The sequence below is a fragment of the Equus caballus genome, chromosome 26, assembly GCF_041296265.1.
Source record: "Equus caballus isolate H_3958 breed thoroughbred chromosome 26, TB-T2T, whole genome shotgun sequence".
Taxonomy (NCBI): domain Eukaryota; kingdom Metazoa; phylum Chordata; class Mammalia; order Perissodactyla; family Equidae; genus Equus; species Equus caballus.
The window spans coordinates 42,611,230-42,631,700 of NC_091709.1; the positions used below are offsets into that span (position 1 = coordinate 42,611,230).

At 44.2% G+C, this 20,471-nt stretch overlaps 1 protein-coding gene across 1 annotated transcript in view; it reads left to right on the forward strand.

Moving 5' to 3' along the window:
* The window catches only part of B3GALT5 (beta-1,3-galactosyltransferase 5), a 101,813-nt gene extending 89,414 nt beyond the window's left edge, over positions 1-12,399 (forward strand). The window contains exons 5-6 of the transcript XR_011432890.1: positions 1,415-1,474; positions 11,267-12,399. The gene's annotated coding sequence lies outside the window, so the exon portion shown is untranslated. The remainder of the gene's footprint in view (positions 1-1,414; positions 1,475-11,266) is intronic.
* The last annotated feature ends 8,072 nt before the right edge of the window (positions 12,400-20,471 follow it).

Here is a 20,471-nt window from a genome sequence, read left to right on the forward strand (position 1 = left end):
CGAAGGTTTGCCGTGTTGACTTGGGGCATGTTTAGCTTTTATTTACCGATTCCAGACTGTTTTGTTGAAAACTTACTGTTGAGATCTAGGAGGACGGGGTGAGGCAATTTTTCTTAAAAGGAACAGATTCAGACAGAGAGAAGGCGTCATTACACCTGAGAATCCTTTCTCATCAAGAACTTTTGGCTTTGGTGATAGATCCAGACATTCACTTTTACTGTAAGAACTGTGCTTTAGGAATAGATACCACGTAGCACTGGTGCTGACCGCTGACGTTTAAAGGACGTCTTCCAACTGCTTTCAGTTTCTCGGCTGCCACTGGGAAGAGATTGTGAGTATTCCTAATGTTGCAGTGTTTTCTTATGATCGCGAATTTCTTTTGTACTAAACAATACACAGATTTGGTTATCACGTGAAATTTTCTTTTTCTTAAAATTCAAAAGGCAATAGGACAAAGTGTTTGAAAAGGCTTCTTGCTTCTTTTCTTCTTCTGTTTTGCTGAGGAACATTTTCTGAGGTGCTTTTTATTGGTGTATGTCTTATTTATTAATAGAACCGAGAAAGAAATTATTTAATGTTTTTCTTAGTGTACTGGCCTGGAAAGATATTTTTATCTTCGATCAGTTTGTTGCTTGGTGCCTGCTGTCTCCTGAACATCAGGGCTTAAAATCTCCCTTGAACGTGCTTTCCTCTCCACTAGAAGGGAAAATAAAACCCTTTATTTTCATATTGAGGGTAGAATACGCAAAAATAGAGCTGGTGAAAATTTCAGCTTTTTGTTTAGTTGACCTCTCTTTGCCAAGAAGAGCATTTAATTCTCTCTTTTAAGACATGCAGTTGATAATCCCTGACGCTGAAAAGGCCTCTTTCTAAATGTAAACAAATGTGTGCTTTTGTTTTCAACTGGGCCACACCATTTCAACTTCCAGGAAGTTTCAGTCCAAGCCACTGAGGTGCATATATCTCTCTTCTTAATAATCAGCCCTGGCATTCATTCATTCCTTCATTCCTTTGTTCCTTCAGAATCCACTGAGCACTTATCCATCCATGCCTGGCGCTGTTTTAGATCCTAAAGACACATTGTAAGCAAATAAGAAAATAGATCCTTGCTCTTGTTGAGTACAGAGAAGGTTCTGGTTAATTTTAGCCTGAATTATGAAAGTAGAAACACAATTTCATTTTATTCAAGAAGAGAGTATGGCTGGAGGATCATCATTCACGGGTTTTATAATTAGTATAATTTACAATTTTCTTTTTTTTGTGTTCCGACTTTAGCAGGAGCATTCATAGAATTACTGAGTCACGCAATCTCACTGAATAAAATGGTCGTGTGTGTGCACGCGTGTGTAGGGGCTGGGGAAGGAACCAACCCACAGATGTTAAGGTAAAATATGTACCATGTCTTCTCGTTCAGCTTGTCGCCCTGCAGTGCCATCTGGTGGTGGAAAGAAGGAAAACACGTCAACCTACGCAGGTAATTTTAAGTTAGAACATTTGGTCCCTATCCCTGTGATGAACACATAATTTATCACCCAAACTGGGATAGTTTTGAATGTACAAAAGGAAAATATTAATAATTTCCCGGGGGCAACAGGCCTAGACTAAGACTGTTAAAGGCAAACCTACACCAGATACGAGACTAATAATTTGAACGTATTGAGCACCAATGCTTTCCACGCCTCACTTCATAAATTCCACACAGTAGCCCCGTGAAGGGTAAGCTCAATTATTATCCTCATTTTACTGACGAAGACACGGGAATTAAAGGCTTTCCAGATACAATGTAGGACGTCCAGTTAATTTCAGATAACCAACAAATAACTTTTTAGTATACGTTTGTCCCAAATATTCAGATAAGTGACGCATAATTTTTAGTGTCAGTATATCCCATGCAATATTTGAGCCATACTTATACTAAAAAAATTATTTGTTGTTTATCTGAAATTCAAATTTAACTGGATGGTCTGTTTTTGTTGTTTATTTTGTTTGTTTTCCTAAATCTGGCCACCCTAACTGGGAAAGGTTAAATAACTTACTTAAGATCATAGATGGAACTGGTATTTGAAACCAGCTCTTGCTAGAATGAAGTTGAGGCTCTTAACTGCGTGGCTCACCTCTGGCAACTGCGTCTACTCCTGACCAACAGGCACCTGTTTGGGTGGGGAAGCAGAAGTCCAAGCTATTCAGTTGAACTTCTTCTTCTGACTGCGCCTGTAGATTTGGACTGTGTAGTACGTGAAGGCATGAGCTGTAATGGTTAACAGCACAGTTGGGTTTAATTTAGCGAAAGTCACCAAATTTTAGGGCAGAAAGTACAGTTGGCCATAGGAAGAACTAGACCCAGGCACTGGAAGATGCTGGAAGACTGGAGAATATTTTCACATGGTAAAATAGAAATGCTAGCGTGGAACTCTGGGCACTGTGCAGTGGCTGTGAATGCTGGAGCGACACACACACACACGGCTCAGCAATGCCAGCGTGGAAGGAGCCTGGGAATTCTTAAGGAGAATTCTCATGCTCACTTCCCAACACGATGTCGAGCAGGGCACATACTGAAGCCCCCCAGGGAGGGAAGGTTTCTCTGACCAACGTCTGTGACAGCCCAGCCGCGACTGGAGGCCAGTCTGTGGTTGTGAGTACTAGGGCTGAGCCTGAGCCACCAACTTCTAGAATGTGTGTTTTAAGGGGTGTCCTGGTCCACAAACCCCTTTTATGAAATCTATCCTCTAACCCGCAGATGGGGGCCCTGGCAGCCATTTTTGTACTTGGTGGCTTGTCCCTCTGCCCACACAGCAGGTGGTGGTGGGGACACTGACCAAGGTGGATGAGCAGAGTCCATCCCCTGGGACCTTAGAATTGGGGCCCGAGACACTAGTTAGTCTCTGGTGGTCCCCTGAGGAGGAGAGAGAAACCTGGGAGCTGGGAGGTTCCTGACTGGAGAGAAGGTACAGGAGGAGGGGGAGGCAGGGGAGGTGGGAGAAGGAAGGAGAACCACAAAGAGAAGCAGGGACCTTGTGGCCTCAACAGCATCGGGGAGCCCAGGGCTGGCTTCCTGGCGGCCTCCAAGCTCCCAGTTCTGGAACCCTGCTGCCCAAATGAGCATCATGTTCCTGTTCTGGAACCTCCATGTGCTCCCAGCAGCCCCTCAGCCTCCTTGTCTGCATGACACCATCAGCACCATCATCCTGGATAGCATCCAGCACCTGCCCCACCCAGTGGGTCCCTCTCTCATATTAGAAACACAGAAACACTACGTTATCATTAATTTACCCAGAAATAGGTTTCTTTGTAGACTATTTCCCCAGGATGTCTCCTCTATAAGTGAATCCCGGATCCTGGCCGACAAACCATGCTAAGTCTAAATGCCTGTGCATCAGAATACTCCACAGAAGGACCCCCTCCCGGCCTGAGCAGTGGGGCTCTTGCTCTCACTTTGGGCCCTTCTGAGTCTGCTCCATGCATGAGCCCTTCCCTGCAGCTGTGAAGTATCTGCTACCTTCCTGCCTTGGTGACATACCTCATGTCCCAGTCTTCCAGGCATCCCTTCTGTGGGATTTGGGGGTCTGGTGTTCCAGAGGACAGGGTACCCAGGTCACTATGCTCACCCTTCTTGGTCTGTCACCACCTAGTGGCCAGGCTGGGCCAGAGGAGAAATTGTGCCCAGAATGGAGATGACATCCTTTTGGGCCCATGAAGTAGCATCATCCATGGGTCCCCCATGAGAATCAGGGAGCCTTAGAGATGAGCAGAATCAGAAGCCACATAAGTCAGAAAACAGGAGGCTTACACCTATAGGCTGACCAGCAAGCCACGGTGAAAAATGCCAAGCTGACATGGTAGACACCCGCGTTTGCTTGGCCCAGCCCCTCTCCCTTCCTCGGGGAGCTGCCTTCCCATCACTCCAGTGGGGACTGGTGTGGAGTTGCTATCACCTCTTATGACCTGGCCCATGAGGCCATAGCAGATTGGCCTGAAGGTGGGAACCAGCTGAGATGGGTCAATGAGAGTGTCCCCCAGAGTTATGGACATGACACCCAAAGAATGTGGTCAGTCTTTCTCCAGGGCTGGAGGTATAAAGTGTGGATAGACTGGTGGCCATGTGCACTGAAAGAGCAGCTGTGGGAGCTGGGCTCCCCTACACACAGAGGGGCAGAGATGGAGAAGCAGGAAGGGGGCCAGGTGTCAGGCTCTGGTTGTTCCAGAAGTCAACCCTGGCTCTGTCTATGACATCTGGGAGTCACCCTGGTGTCCTCATAACAAATTGGTCATTTTTGTTAAAATGATCCACATTGGATTTCTGACACTGGGAACCGACTAAATTTGAACTCATGCACCATTCAAAGCCAATCGTCAGCCCCTGCGATGAATGCTGATCGGATGCATCAGTGCTGTGTCCTCAGGGAGCAAGGGCACCTCCAGCCCCCTAGGCCCGGGGCAGGCTTGTGGGAAACCCACCTGGCCATGGGTGGATGGAGGAGCTGAGGCCTGTGGGGATGACTTGAGGGGCTTTGGGAAGGCCACCTGCCCCTCTCTTGCTTACATGTCTTGCCTTAGCACACATGTGTCCCAGCGCCTGGAATTGTACCGGTGGGGAAACATCGCGCAGGTCTTGACTCTCCTCCCCCATGACCAGCTGGCCCCTAATATGAATACCTCACAGGAAGGGTCAAACCACAAACTCCCATCCTCACCATGTGTAGACTACGTGCTTCTTGTGGGATTTCTTTCTATTCCCGCCTTCTCTTCCACCCCACTATAAACTCCATGAGGGCAGAAACCACATCTGTTTCATGTACCTGCAGTGTCAAAACTGGTCCCTGACATGCAGTGGATGCTGTGTGTGTGTTGAGTAAATGAATGGGTGTGGGGACTTCCTGTATTCTGAGTGATAAAATTCTGGAGGCGACGTCACCTCTTTGAGGCTTCACCTGGTTCAGTTCAGGCAGAAAATCAACCCCAGGCTCTCTCTGCCAGCCTGTTGGCTTGGCTGAGCACCACTTGACCTAGTTCTGTTCCAGGTCATGATCAGGCTGGTAATTGACGAGCATTAACTGGTATGGGGCGAGACAGAAGAAACAGACAGGAAATATAATACATATATTACATATATTTCCTGTGCATGTCATAGCCATAAAGTTCGCTTCACACTACTCCATACACTGCTGCCCAATAAATGTCATTTGCCCCTAAAATATTTCCCAGCAAATATTGTATATAGAATGTATAAAACAATCCATTTGGTTTGGTATTAGTGTGTATTTTCTGCCATGTTGGAAGTCCTACTGTGTGCGCTGGCCAGGGAGAGCGAGTGAGGCCGACTGAAGCATCATTTCCACGGGCCACATGTAACATCCGATGCTGAGCATTATGCTGATAATCACGAAGCACTCTTTGGCAATTTGACACGGGAAAAAGGTATCTTGATGGTTTAGTTCTCAGCTCAACATTTTTTTTTGTCTTAGGGTTTTTTAAACAAGCTTTTTATTTTAGAATAGTTTTAGATTTACAGTAGCATTATGAGCATAGCACAGAGTATTTGTACAGGCTCCCTGTCCAGTTTCCCCTGTAGTTATCATCTCACATCTGTGTGGTTTGTGAAGAACATCAAACATATCCCAACTGAGGGACATTTTGCGAAATATCTGCCCAGTCCTCCTCAAAACTGTCAAGGTCATCGAAAACAAGGAAAGTCTGAGAAACTGTCACAGCCAAGAGGAGCCTAACGAGATGTGACAACTAAATGTCACACAAGTGGCTTCCTGGATGGAATTCTGGAAAGGAAAGAGGACATTAGGGCAAAACAGGAAGTAAGAATAAAGTATGGACTTTAATTAATTATAATGTGTCAATACTGAGTCATTAAGTGTGACAAGTGTACCTTACTCATGTAAGATGTTAACAATAGGGGAAACTGAGGGAAGAGGGACATGGAAACTCTGCATCATCACCATAATTTTTTCTGTAAATCTAAAGCTCCTCTGAGATAAAAAGTTTATTTAACAAAAAAATCCATGTGGAATCTAAAACAAACAAACAAAAAACCCAAGCTCATAGACGCAAACAGATTGGCCGTCGCCAGAGGTGGGGGTGGGGTAGGGAGGTCAAAAGATACAAACTTCCAGTTGGAAAATAAGTCAGTCCTGGAGATGTGATGCACGGCGTGGCGACTGTAGTTAATGATACTGTTGCATATTTTAAAGTTGCTGAAAGAGCAGATCTTAACAGTTCCTATCACAAGAAAAAATTTTTTAACTATGTATGATGATAGATGTTAACCGGACTTATTGTGGTGATCATTTTCCAATGTATAGAAATATTAACCCTCATGTTGTACACCTGAAACTAATATACTGTTTTATGTCAATTATACCTCAATGAAAAAAACTTCCAGATACCTCAAAACGAAACAAAATGAGTAAGAACCACCCTCACAGCAAGGAGCCTTAATGTAAAGGGGCTGGTGGGTTGAATTATAGGTGACAATCAACCTGTGGGACAGACATCTGAAGTCACATCTTTATCGTAAGGGCAGTTTTCCAAATGGGAGGTTAGATTAGTGAAGTGCCTATAAACTGTGTCGTAAATATCTGAATTAAAAGACAGCACAATACAGTGGGAAGAATGTGGGAGACTTCGGAGTCAAGAGTTAGAGGCAAAACCCCTGGCTTACTGATGGCGTGACTCCTGGCAACATAATGAAATGTTTAGAGCCTCGGTTTTAGTCTCTGTAAAATGGGTATAATAGTACCCACCTCTCATGACTGTCGGGTTGATTTGAGGAGATGATAGAAGCAGCCCCTTTCACAGCGTCTGGCCCAGGGAAGCGATCACTCTCCCTCCACCGCTGATGAGCACCGCGGGGATGATTCGCAGGGCAGTGTGTTTGACGGTGGAAATTCTGTTTGTAAAACCTATTTAATTCAGTGAGTTCGTTTTCTTTCAAGTACACGTGCTATCTGAAGTTGGAATGCCAATTCAAAATTACGTTGTTTGTTGTCAGTACGTGGGATTTGTCTGCCAAAAACTGATTCGATAAAGTCCTTTAAGAATTGTACCCTTCACAAGTAAACACCAGTATCTTATTTGCATTGTTAGTTTGATTCAGAATAGCTTCAAATAATTATAAATTTGATAGTATCGCAAATTCCAAGTTAAAGAAATCTAAACCCACGAGGTCTTAATTTATGGTTAAAATAACCAGGTGCTTAAAAAATGTGGTGTCCTTCCCCGTGTGGAGCACACTCTTCTCCTGATAGCATCAGGTCCTGGATCTAACGAGGCAGCATTAAATATAAATAATGTGTTTCTCTCCCACTGCCAAGCCAGGTGACATGCTCACTAGTGGGGAGTGGGGAGATTTATTTCAGAACACCCTGGAAGCATCCTAAGGACCAAAAGGGAATGGGAGTAATGTGGTTAGATAAACAAAGAGCAAGCCGGCCAGAGCGGTTGAAAACCAGCTTCCACTGTTTTGATTTGGCAGATGATGATGCTTTAAATATTCAGATGTGTGATGAGAATCTCTCTAGGGGGTTGAGTAGATCCTGCTGTGGGGAGAGACAGCGAGATCTGGAAGGAGCTGGGCAGAGCCCTAGAGAGCGACAGGGTTTTCGGAATAATTGCCTTGTCTTCTCAGATTACAAAAGCGATCTTGGAATATACCAATAAGAACAAAGAGAAGAATTTTATAAAAATCTAATTTTACTACCCAGAGGTAACCATTGTCTCTATTTCGTGTACATGTTTTTAGTTTCTGTTGTGGACTGAATATTTGTGTCCGCTCAAGTCCTACGGTGAAGCCCTACCCCTCAATGTGATGGCATTTGGATGTGAGGCCTTTGGGAGGGGCTAGGATTAATGAGGTGATGAGGGTGGGGCCCCCATGATAGGGTCAGTGTCCCTACATGAAGAGGGACCTCCCTCTCTCTCTCTGCCACATGAGGACACAGCCAGAAGGTGGCCACCCACAAGAGGCAAGAGGGCTCTGACCAGACACCGAGGCTGCCAGCACCTTGATGGTGGAATTGCAGCTTCCAGAGCTGTGAGAACTGAATGTCCACTGTTTAAGCCACCCAATCAATGGTATACATTATAGCGCCCGGGGCAGACTAAGGCAGTCTCTCTCTCTGTGTTTCTGTCTCTCTCTTTCTCTGACACACATAAACACCCATATGCATACATCTTTTACAATGATGTTGCAAAAATTGTTTTATCTTGCTTTTATCATTTAATAATGTAGAGCGTACATTATTACATGATTAATAATGCAGAGTGTACATTGTTACATCACACTATTCTTCTGCAGCTAGGATCTTAACGACTTCATGGAGTTCCATTCAAGGATTTCTTATTTTTTATTTAGTTAAATTATCACCATACTGTATTGAACCAATTTCTCCTTCTTTAGGTTGCTTCCATTGTACTGTCTATCTGTAAAGGAAAAGCACTCCTGTGTTTCTCCTCTACTCTCAATATTCACACAAATACTCTGTGGCCAGATGTGTGTGTGTGTGGGGGAGTCCCCCTACATCAAGCAATTCTGTGACACTAGCTGGGTGTCCTATGATTTAACTCAATTCCGACACTATGTACCTGAAGTTAGCCTCAGATCCCAGAGAGTAAGGGCTGAGTCCCACCAGACTGCCCCTCCCCCCACTTCAGACATCAATCTCGAGTCCAGGTTGTCACCTGCCGTTTGACATACTGGCTATAAATTGAGGTTCCCACGCTGTCCTCCTAGGGTTTGATTAATTTGCTTGAGTGACTCACAGAACTCAGGAAAACAGCTTACTTAGTAGACTACTGGTTTATTACAAAGGATATTAAAGGATATGAATGAACAGTCAGATGAGGAAACACATAGGGAGACATCCAGAAGGGCCCTGAGCAGAGGAGCTTCTGCGTCTGTGGAGTTTGGGGTGCACTATGCTCCTGGATGCGTTCTGGGTCACCAGCTTGAACACTCTCCAAATGCCATTCATGTGGGTTTTTATGGAGGCTTCATTCTGCAGACGTGATTGATGAAATCATTGGCCATTGGTGAATAGTTCAACCTCCAGCCCTCTCCCCTCCCTGGGTTGAGGCAGCAAGTGGGGTTGAATGTTCCAACCCTCTAATCACAGGGTTGGCTGCCCTGGCAACCAGCCCCACTCCTTAGGGCTTTCCAAAAGTCACTGTATTAGTCATAGAAAGAAACTCAGGTGTGGTTGAACGGGAATTTTTATGAATAACAAAGGTACCTTTATTTCTCTTATCGCTTAGGAAATTCCAAGAGTTTTAGGAGCTCTGTGCTAAGAATGGAGGTGAAGACCAAATATATATATACACATTATTGTAAATCACAACATCACTCTATCTATCTATCTACCTCTCTATCTATCTGCCTATCTCAATGAACATTCCACCAGAGGAACAGAACCCGTGGGAGAGAGAGATATATCTCTCCAGCAGGCAACTCTGAAATCCAGAGGACAGGCCATCAGGAAGGGTAGGCTGGAACTCTTCTGTCATTGATAATCACGAACATTGTTCTCCTGTACATTCTTTTATATAAACTACGTGCACATTTCTGGTTGTTTCCTTAGAAAGGGGAATTACTGAATGACAAATCATGCTCATTTTTAAAATTTTGAATTGTATAGATTAGGGGTCAGCAAACTTTCTCTGTAAAGGACCAGCTAGCAAACATTTTCGATTTTGTGGCCCATATGTCTCTGTCACAACTACTCAACTCTGCTGTTGCAGAGCGAAAGCAGCTGCAGACGACATGTGAATAAATGAGCAAGGCTGTGTCCTAATAGAACTTTATTTACAAAAGCAGTTGATGGGCTGGACTTTGCCCCAGTATAGACTAATTGTAAAAGGAATGTTTTTAGAAAACACAGACAATGGAAAAGGAAGCTAGGAAAAGAAGCTGCCGAGGGCAGGTGTGGAGGACAGACAGAGGGAAGGACAACTCATTAGCTCTCAGAGCAAGTGCAGGAAGCAGATGACAAGTGTGTGGAAACCATGACAACCACTGAAGTCCATGTGATGTCAGCAGAGCTGTTCACCAAATGTGGGGTTTCCTACCTTCCAGGCACATGGCCCTCCCTGCCCCCTTTGATGATAGGTGCTGCCATGAGGTTTTATTTGGGCAGTGAAATATAAGCAGAAATAATGTGTAACTATTGGGGGGGGGCACTTCAAGAGCCACCACATGATTTGTCACATTTCTATCCCAATGCAGCAGTTTTAAGATGAAGCTTCCCTCAACCTGGGTGTCTGAGTAAGAAAGATGAGCAGAATTCCCTTGCCAACCCACGTTATGTGAGTGAGATATACATTTGGGCTGTGATAAGCTGCTAAGATTTTGGGCTTGTTTGTTACCATGGCAAAGCCTAGCATATCCTGACTGATACACTTAACAACAACAACCCTTGACTAAAACAGCATCCTCTGTTACAGTCTATCTTTTGCACCCTACCTTATTTGTCTTCATAACACTTACCACCACCCAACATACATTTATCTGTTCATTTATTGATTGTCTGTTTTCCCCTTAGAATATGGGCTTCCCCAAAGCAGAGACTTCTTCTGTGTGCTCATTGCTACTGAAGCTCAGTACGTATTCAATAAGCAAATTAGTCAACATCACTGAAAGCATCCAGAATATTAATAAACACTTAGTAAGCATGGGGTATTCCACAAGAAGCTTATATGCAGTATCTCATTTAGTCCTCACAAAGCTGTATGAGATAGACAGTATTGTCCTTATTTTTCTTTATAGGTGAATTATTCTCAGTTTACCTATGAGAAATGCATTCATTAGCTAGTGCTGTGTAACAAGCTACCACAAAAGCAGCTTAAAACAACACACATTTATTATTTCCTGGTTGCTGTGGGTCAGGAATCCAGACACAACTTACTGGGTCATCTGCTCAGGTCCCCACAAGACTAAGGTGTGGTTAGGACTGAGGTCTCATCTGAAGGCTTGGCTGGGGAAAGATTCACTTTCAAGCTCATGTGGTTGCTGGCAGGATTCAGCTCCTTGCAGGCTGTTGACTGGAGTCTGCCCTCAGGAGTCTCATTCCCTTGTCACATGGACCTCTCCAACATGACTGCTTGCTTCATCAGAGTGTGCCAGCTGAGAAGGCATGATGGTTGGGCAGCTCTTAGACAAGCCAGCTGGACCAGTGGAAGCACTGAGAGGGCATGAGGAAAGTCTAGAATGAGCGGTGGAGGAGGGAGGGGATACATTTCCATCATGGTTCCTGGTTGGTTGCAGGTTGCTGGTTCACCCACACCTTCGCTATGGAGTCGTCTGTAGGGATTGTGGCTGGCCACCAGCTTACAGACTTGATGACACAGTGGAACTAACGCAGAGAAGAGCAATCTGAGAGGTGAGAGGGGTGTCCTTCAGGAAGCATGTCGTGCTTGGACTTGTGTCCTCTTGGCCTGACCTCTGATTTCAGCAGGGGCTAGAACTACATTTCTGCTCTATGTTCAAGCCACTTCATGCTGATAACAGCTTACTGCAAGCATATGCTGCAGGTTTTTACCCTCTGCTCCAGGGTTCCTCTGATGCTGTGAATGGGGAAGCCCAATGTGGGGAGTAATATCCTTGGAGGAAATACCTGTGGGAGCAGAAGCTGGTGAGTAAGTGTTCACACTTCCTGTCCTTTAGGCAAACAGTTGTAGAGGCAGTCTCTACACTTCTCAGGAGGTCCAGACAGGACGGAGCAACATTGTCCACAGCAGTTTCCTTGACAAGATCGTCTCTTCTTCCTTCACCATCTCACTGTTGTGGGTTGAGTTGTGTCCCCCAAAAGGAGGTGTTCAAGTCTCAACCTCTGGTACCTGTGAGTGTGACCTTATTTGGAAATAGCGTCTTTGCAAGATGCAGTTAAATTAAGATGAGGTCATGCTGGAGTGGGGTGGGCCATAATCCATCATGACTGGTGTCTTTATAGGAAGATGATGTGAAGACATGTGGGGAGATGGTTGTGTGACAAAGAGGCAGAGACTGGAGAGATGCAGCCACAAGCCAAGGAACACCAAGGATCGACGGCAAGCACCCTAGAGACTAGGAGGAAGCGTGGAAGGATTCTCTCCTGCAGGTTGCAGAGGGAACACGCCCTTGCTGACATCTTGATATCAGACTTCTGGTCTCCAGAACTGGGAGAGAGGAAATCTGTATTGTTTAAGCCCCAGTTTGTGGTCATGGCAGTCCTAGGAAGCTAGTGCACTCTTCTTTTTCTTCCCCTCTCCTGTTCCCTGGGTCATCTCCCAAATAAACCACCTGCTCACCAATCCCCCCTTTTTTTTTTTTCATTTAGCATCTTCTTTTTTAGAAACCCAGGCCAAGAAACTGTAAAGAGGGATACACTTGTGTCTAAATGAGACTTAACATTTCTGAATGAACTCTTGTTTTGTGAAACATTTAATGATAATGATACTTACCATTTGCCGGCTATTATGTGCTTGACGCTTTACAAACATATCAAATTTAATCCAATGCAGCCCCATGTGGCAGATGTTAGTATCACCACTTTACAAAAGAGAAACTGAGTCTGGTGGAGGCTAAGTAACTTGTACCATTTATAACTCCAAATCCACGTTCTTTCTAACTACCTAGGACTAAAACTTTGCCCAGTAAACCTTGAATTTCCCTAGTGGTCTCTAGCTTTTGTCTATATATCCACTTATATAGTCAGTTAGTATATAGGTTTGGCTGCTATAGAGACCAAAACAACAGTAAGTTAAAGTGGAAATTTATTTCTCTCTGCAAAAGCCCACATGGGGCAGCCCTGCTCTTTGGAGCCTTTGAAGGCTCAGGTTCCTTCCATCCTCTCGCTCTGCCACCTCTCGGGTGCAGTTGTGGTGGCTCATGACCACTTCCACTTTCCACCCTGTAGGAAGGTGGAAAAGAAGAGAGAGGAGAACAGATTTCTCTTAAGGGCAGGATCAACTCGATCCCATTGATCAGAATTTGGAGCCACGGCCATGCGTGGCTGCGAGCAGAGAGGGCTGGGAGATGGGTCTGTATTTGCGCCCAGCTAAAGAGTAGGGTTCTACTGCCAGAGAATGGGGAAAAATGGATGTTGGAGCAAGCCAGCAGCTATTCTTGGGGCACCCTTTCTGCTTGGCCCTGTGTCAAGTCTTCTGGAGAATAGAAAGATGACCACATCGGAATCCCTGAGTTCAGAAGAGGCAGACAACACGGTCAAGTTTCATTAGCAAGTAGAGATAGCCAGTGTGGTCCACAGAATGGCAAGAATACAATAAACGGGGAGTGTCGACATCTGAGTATGATCAGTCAGCAGGTCCTGGCCAGGAGAATACAGAAAATAAACAAATGAAGAAACAAAGAGGGGAAGAGAAAGCAACATTAAGTCAGTTCAAGACTTGAAATACAGATGTCCTAAAGAACAGTCCTTTGGAGTCTTAGGATATTCCAAAAAGTCCCCAACAACCCACTGATGCTGACTTCAATTTTTGAAGGAGATACACAAGGTGAATAAAACAGAGTGGGACCATGAGAAGCACGGAACCAGCAAAAGATCATTGGACAGCAGCATTTTCACTGGCCATCTAAAGTGACTAGAGAGAGCAGTAAATTCAGGAAACACTGGTCTCTTAGAGTCCGGGCTGCTGGATCAAAGAGCCATAAACTGGGTGGCTTAGAAGAAAGTCAATTTGTCGTCTCAAGGTTCTGGAGTCCAGAAGTAAGAAATCAAAGTATGTGCAGAATCATGCACCCTCCAAAATCTGTGGGGGAGACTCCTTCCTGCCCTCTTCCAGCTTCTGCTAGGCCTGGACGTTCCTTGGCTTATGGCAGCCTCGTTCCGATCTCTTTCTCTGTCTTCACACAGCCTCTCTCTGTGACTCTTCACCTTGTCTTTCCTCTATATATGTCTGTCTGCGTGTCCAAACTTCTCCTTTTTATCCATAATGGATTAGGGCCCACTCTAATGACCTCACTTCAACTTGACTTCTCTGTAAAGACCCTATCTCCAAACACGGTCACATTTGGAGGTCCTGCTGGTGTGGACTTCAACATATCTTTTTTTTTTTTTTTTAAAGATTTTATTTTTTCCTTTTTCTCCCCAAAGCCCCCCGGTACATTTGTGTATTCTTCATTGTGGGTTCTTCTAGTTGTGGCATGTGGGACGCTGCCTCAGCGTGGTCTGATGAGCAGTGCCATGTCTGCGCCCAGGATTCGAACTAACGAAACACTGGGCCGCCTGCTACAGAGTGCGCGAATTTAACCACTCGGCCACGGGGCCAGCCCCTCAACATATCTTTTTTGGAAGACACAATTCAACCCACAACAGCTTGCTTGATGGATGTTCCTATCTGAAGTCAAAGTAAACTTAACTCTCATCCACAGAAGCGAGAAAAATGCCACCGCGAGAGCCAACAGTAGCATCCAGAGTGTTTAATCTACCAAGCAAATACTAATTGCCAAAAAAGGGCAATGTGCTCATTTCTTAGCCACACGCACCTGTGATGTGTCAAGCCATTTGACATGCCTAAAATGAGAATTCTCTAGTAAAAATAGAATAGAATAAATTAGATGATGATGTTTCAAAGGCAATTTATACTTATCTGTGCTTTGGAATTCATTTTCAAAAACATGTCTTGTTTGTCTTTGAAGATCTAAGTTCCTTTTCAAGAGCCACTTTTATTTTGCTTTTTGTCCAACCATTAGTGTGTGAACCGTATGATACACAAGACAGTTACTAGGGTGCGGGGAACTCCTGGCTTAGGGCCAGGATACCAGCAGAAGGCCCCCAAATTTAACGACTTCTTTTAAAAGATTTTTCACATTTTAAAGCCCTTTCAGCTCTCAGCAAACACCACTCTTTGCCCATTGACAAAACCAAATCGTTCTCACAAGGCATCTTGTCCCCCGGAGGACAGGTGACCCCTGAGACCTGAGGTCCAGGGCTGGGAGCCTGCTTGTCTAGGAAGCCTTTGTAAACACAGGTCACATCCTCCCATTCCTTCATGTCCTCTTCTCACAGCCAAACTGATTTGAGGATGTGGTGGTTTTAAAACATGACCACCAAATTCTTCGACATCCCTCCGTGGAGGGGTCTAAGCCCCTTCTCCCTGAGTCTGGACTCGGTGACTTGGGCAATAGAACACAGCAGGAGTGACTGTGGTAGGAAGGATTCTAAAATGACTCCCAATCACCTCTTTCTTTGTGTAACCCCCTCCCACTTGAGTGTGGGTCGGACCTGTGAATATGGTGTGCCGTCACTCTCATGTCTGTTATGTTATGGGGCAAAAGCGAGAATATCCAGGTGGGCCACATCTAAGCAAATGAGCCTTTCCGAAGCAGAGAGTTTTCTCCAGCTGGCAGCACAAGAGGGAGTCAGAGATTCGAAGCAGAAGGGGGATTCGCTGCTGGCTTGGGAGATGGAGAGGCTGACGTTGTAGGAGCTGAGAGTGGCCCTCGTCTGACAGCCGGCAAGGAAATGGGGACCTCAGCCCTACAACCAGAAGCAAATGAGTTCAGCTCACAAGCTGAATAAACTTGAAAGTGGATTTGTTCCCAAAGCCTCCGGGTAAGGACCCCGGTGTGACTGACGCCTTGATTTTGCCAGAGAACCCAGCCGACTCTGCCCGGGCTTCTGACCTACAGAACGGTGAGATGGTAAGTGGGTACTGTTTCAAGCCACTACATTTACGGCAGTTTGTTACTCAGTAACAGAAAACTAATGCAGTGACACTGTGCCAATTTCTAGGTCCAGGCTTTAAAGGGCTAGCAGCTTCCATCTTCTGTCTAATGGAGCAATTACTCCTGGAACCTGATTGCCATGCTGTGAGGAAGCCCAAGCAGTCCCATAGAGAGTTCCATATGGAGAGAAATGCAGACCCTCAGCGCAGACACTGCTCAGGACCAACTTTGCAGCCTTGTGAACGAGCCATCTTGGAGGTGGGTCCTCCAGCAGATCTGATCTGTTCCAGCTGACACTGTGGAGCAGGACAGGCCATCTCTGCTGAGCCCTGCCCAGAGTGCAAAGTATGTAATTGTTCTTATTTTAAGCCACTAAGGTTTGGGGTGGTTTAAACAGAGGGTGAATTTTCTGCTGTTGCCCTGGGCCAAAATTGCTAATCATGTCTCTACTGATAGGGTTGATGTTAAAGTAACTTAAATAAAGCCATTAAAGGCATTCCTACACGAGGGGCAGAAATGGTCCTTGCTACTTTATTGGCATATTCTCCTAGTTGACTTTTCTCCTAGGATTTTGTGAATCCAGGCATGTAACGGACAGAGAGCATTTTGCAAATTCCTACCTAAAGAGGGATTTATTAATTTTGTACCCTCGTTAACCACACTCACAAAAATGACAATATTCAATGCTGTTGAGGGCGTGGTGACATAAGTCGTCTCAAGCACTGAATGCAGGATCTCAAGTCGGCATAGTTCTGGAAACTAATTTAACTGTTTATAGTTTTAAACTGATTAATGTTTTGATATATGATTGTAATTAAAAGAGCCTACTGTAAGATATAGTACCAAATACAAAAGAAAAGAAAAAGCACCCTAGCCCTCTATATACATAAATACATTCATCTCAGTATTATTTGCAATATTGAAAAGCTGGAAACAACACAATGTTTAACCACCTGGGTGTTCTTACAGCCATTATGATACACTCATAATGACATGATGTTATGTATCCTAATGCAGCATAGTACTATGAAGCCATTGAAACAATGTTCGTGAATGGTTTTTAATGATATGCAACAATGCTTATAAAATAGTGTTAAATTAAAAGGGATATAAAATTGCAGAGACAACACTATTTTACTATATAATATGTGAAAATATATATGGTTGTTCAAGAAAAAGATTTCTAGTAGCTGAAACATAGATGCAACTTCATGTTTAATCACAAAGAATTCTTTAAATAACTGATGGTACATTCATAAAACATAACGCTTTTTAGCCACTTAAAAGTATTTCGTATTAGAAATTTCTATATTAGAAATTGATGGAAAGACATTTAGGCCGTTTGGTTAGGTGGGTGCGTTCGTTTCCCAGGGCTGTTGTTACAAAGCACTACAAATTAGATGCCTTAAGACAATACCCGTTTACCCTCTCGGTTCTGGAGGGTAGGAGTCTGAACTCGAGGTCTGGGCAGGGGCGCGCTCCCTCTGAAGCTTCTAGGGCAGGGTCCTTCCTCGCCTCTTCAGCATCTGGGCGTTGCCAGCAGTTCTTGATGTTTCTTGGCTCACAGAAGCATCCTTCCAGTCTCTGCCTCTGTGGTCACATGGCCTTCTCCCTGTGTGTCTTCACAGAATCTTCTCTCTGTGTCCAAATTCTCTCTTCCTAGAAGGACATTATTGGGTTAGGGCCATCCATAATCCAGTGTGACTTCACCTTTATTTAACTACATCTGCAATGACCCTACTTCCAAAGAAGGTCACATTCTCAGGTTTTGGTAGACAAGAATTTTTGGGGACACTGTTCAACCAAGTGTAGTGGGTTATGTGAGAAATGCAGATCTTCTATTTAAAATTATATATAATACTTCAATAAAAATTAATAATTATACATGACACACACACATACACACTCCTAGAGGCATAGATGCACATTCACACACTTAAAGCATTGGGAGGCTTTATAACAAACACATCATAGTGGGTCTCCCTGGGTGGCAAGGTTCTGGATTCTGCTTGATGACCTCTGGAATTTTTCTGAATTTTCCACATTGACAACACATTCTTTTTATAATTGAAACAATAATGATTTAAAACAATTTTTTTGTCATTCAAATGATCAAAAATTAAAATAGCTGAGTGTGTTGATGGCCTTGGACATTAGGTGCTAGGGGCAATGTAGCTATCTTGGAGAGCTTTTTGCTAATCCAGGATATTTCAGGCTTCTTACAACGTGCATGTCTTCTGACCCAGCAATTGCATTTTTAAAAAAAAACAATAGGCTTTATTTCTTGGAGCAGTTTTGGGTTCACAGCAAAATTGAGCAGAAGGTACAGAGATTTCCCATATGCGCCCTGCCCCCAACATGCATAGACTACCCCTTTGTCAACATCCCCAGCGGACTGGTACATTTGTTACAATTGATGAACCTACGCTGATACATCATAATCACCCAACCTCCATAGTTGACCCTAGGGTTCCCTCCTGGTGTACAATCTATGGGTTTGAACATATGTATAATGACATGGATCCACTGTTACAGTATTATACATTTATCCCTAAGAATCCTCTCCTCTCATTTATCCCTCCTCTCCAGCGATCGCGGATCTGTTTACTGTCTCCACTAATCCATCATCCCCCGAGGTCCTTAGTTGATGAGACCGCATTGTTCAGAAGTGATCCTAAGGAAATCATTATGCATACACTCTCTGATCCAGCTGTGATGGTGTTCACCACCTTGAGCGATGTGAACCCCAACAGGAGGAACCTGCAAAGGTAAGTGATGCGACCTTCAGTTGGTGGAACTATGCCTAGTCATTAAAAAGAATGTATTTCCTAACAGGGGGCAGAGGTTTGCAATGTATTAAGCAGATGAAACCTGGTTACTAAGCAGTAGGTACTGTACGAACACTTTAGCAGATACTTGCCATGGTGCTAGCAGTACTTGTCTCTGTGTGGCAGTCTTAAGAGCAATCCGTTTTAAAGTTTTCCTCCTTTTTGCTTACCTGCATTTTCTAATTTTTATGTAGTGAGTATGGATCACTTTTGTAATAAGGAAAATAATAGAAGGTATTCATTAAAAATTCATAATGCTTATCTCTGGGTGATACAGAGAATATAGATGATTTTTATTTTCTTCTTTGTATTAGGTTGAGCCTAATATGAAATTGCCATTTCTGTAGGTGAAAAACAGTTAAATGTGGGCATTTTTATGTGACTTGACCTACTTTATATTTTAATATTTGCTAAATGTTCTACAGAGATCGTGCCACGTGTACACTTAAATTCCTCAAAGGGCTCCTGTGAAAGGATTTAAAATCGTGGCTCTCATGCAAATCTGAAAGGAACACACGTCCAAGATTTTATTTAACTCATTAATTGGTTGAGGGAACCAGCAAGATATAACAACTGATTCGGGGGAGAATTCAAAGAACACACATATATATCCCATAATTGAGTGCTGAAACATTCACAGTCGTGTGCTGCGGAACGATGTTTTGGTCAATGAGAGACCACCCCATATATGATGGTGGTCCCATAAGATTTGTACCATGTAGCCTAGGTGGGCAGTGGGCCATACCATCTGGGTTTGTGTAAGTGCACTCTAGGATGTTCGCACAATGACCGAATTGCCCAAGGACGCATTTCTGAGAACATATCCTCATCGTTAAAAGATGTGTGGCTGTACACATAGGGGCAAAACTGCTCAATATCTGCAGGGCAGAAATCAACTGCATCTTCACCTAAGGTTATTTGCATCTCTATGTACTGGAATCATTTGTGTTACTCTCAGTTTCTTACAATTTTGTATTAGTCAAGGTTCTCCAGAGAAAGAGAACCTATCTATATGGATGTGTTTATCACGAGAAATTGGCTCATGCGATTACGGAGGCTGAGAAGTCCCACGGTCTGCTGTCTGCAAGGTGGACACCCAGGAGAGCTGGCAGTGTCATTCCAGTTTGAGTCCGAAGGCCTGAGAACCAGGACTGGCAACGTCTGAGGGCTGAAGACCAATGTTTCAGATAAACAGTCAGGCAGAGAGGATGAATTCACCTTTCCTCCACTTTTCTGTTCTATTCAAGCCCTCGACAGATTAGATGAGGCCCACCTACATTAGGGAGAGCCAGTTGCTTTACTCAGTCTACTGACTGATTCAAACCTAACGTCTTCTCGTATCCTCTAACATCTTCTAGAGACATCCTCACAGACACGCCCGGAGATAATCTTTAACCGGATATCTGGACATCCCGTGTCCCAGCCAAGTTGACACATAAAATTAACCATCATGAACTTAGAGTTTCAACTAGTTCAAAGACAGCTCAGGCCCTATTATCAGATAATCCAGTAATCTTCTTAGTTTATTTGAAAATTTTTCACTACTTTCCTGATATTCCTTTTTACATTTATTCTGGCCCCTGCCCCTCTCTGGGCTCCTCTAAGGCCCTACTGCCTCCCAGCTCTTTGCATCAGTTTCCAGGAGCCTCTTTAACTTCTCAGCTGAGCCAGGCTTCCTGCCGCCCACCCCGCTGCCTGGACGCACACGGTTCCCTCTGCCGCAGGAGGTGGTCCTCTGGGGACTCCACCTTGTACCCGATTAACTCCTAACCTGCCCCCCACCCCCATCTGAGCTCAAACCCAATCTCCTTGGAGAACTCCCACTCCCCCCCTACCCCCCCATCAAAACTTACTTCAGAGCCTTTACCACAGTTTGAATTACAGTGTGAATATGTTTTATGTAAACCTGAACTTTGTGATTTTAAAATAGCACAGGCTAAAAACATTAGTAAAATCTCTCTTTATGCTCAAACTTT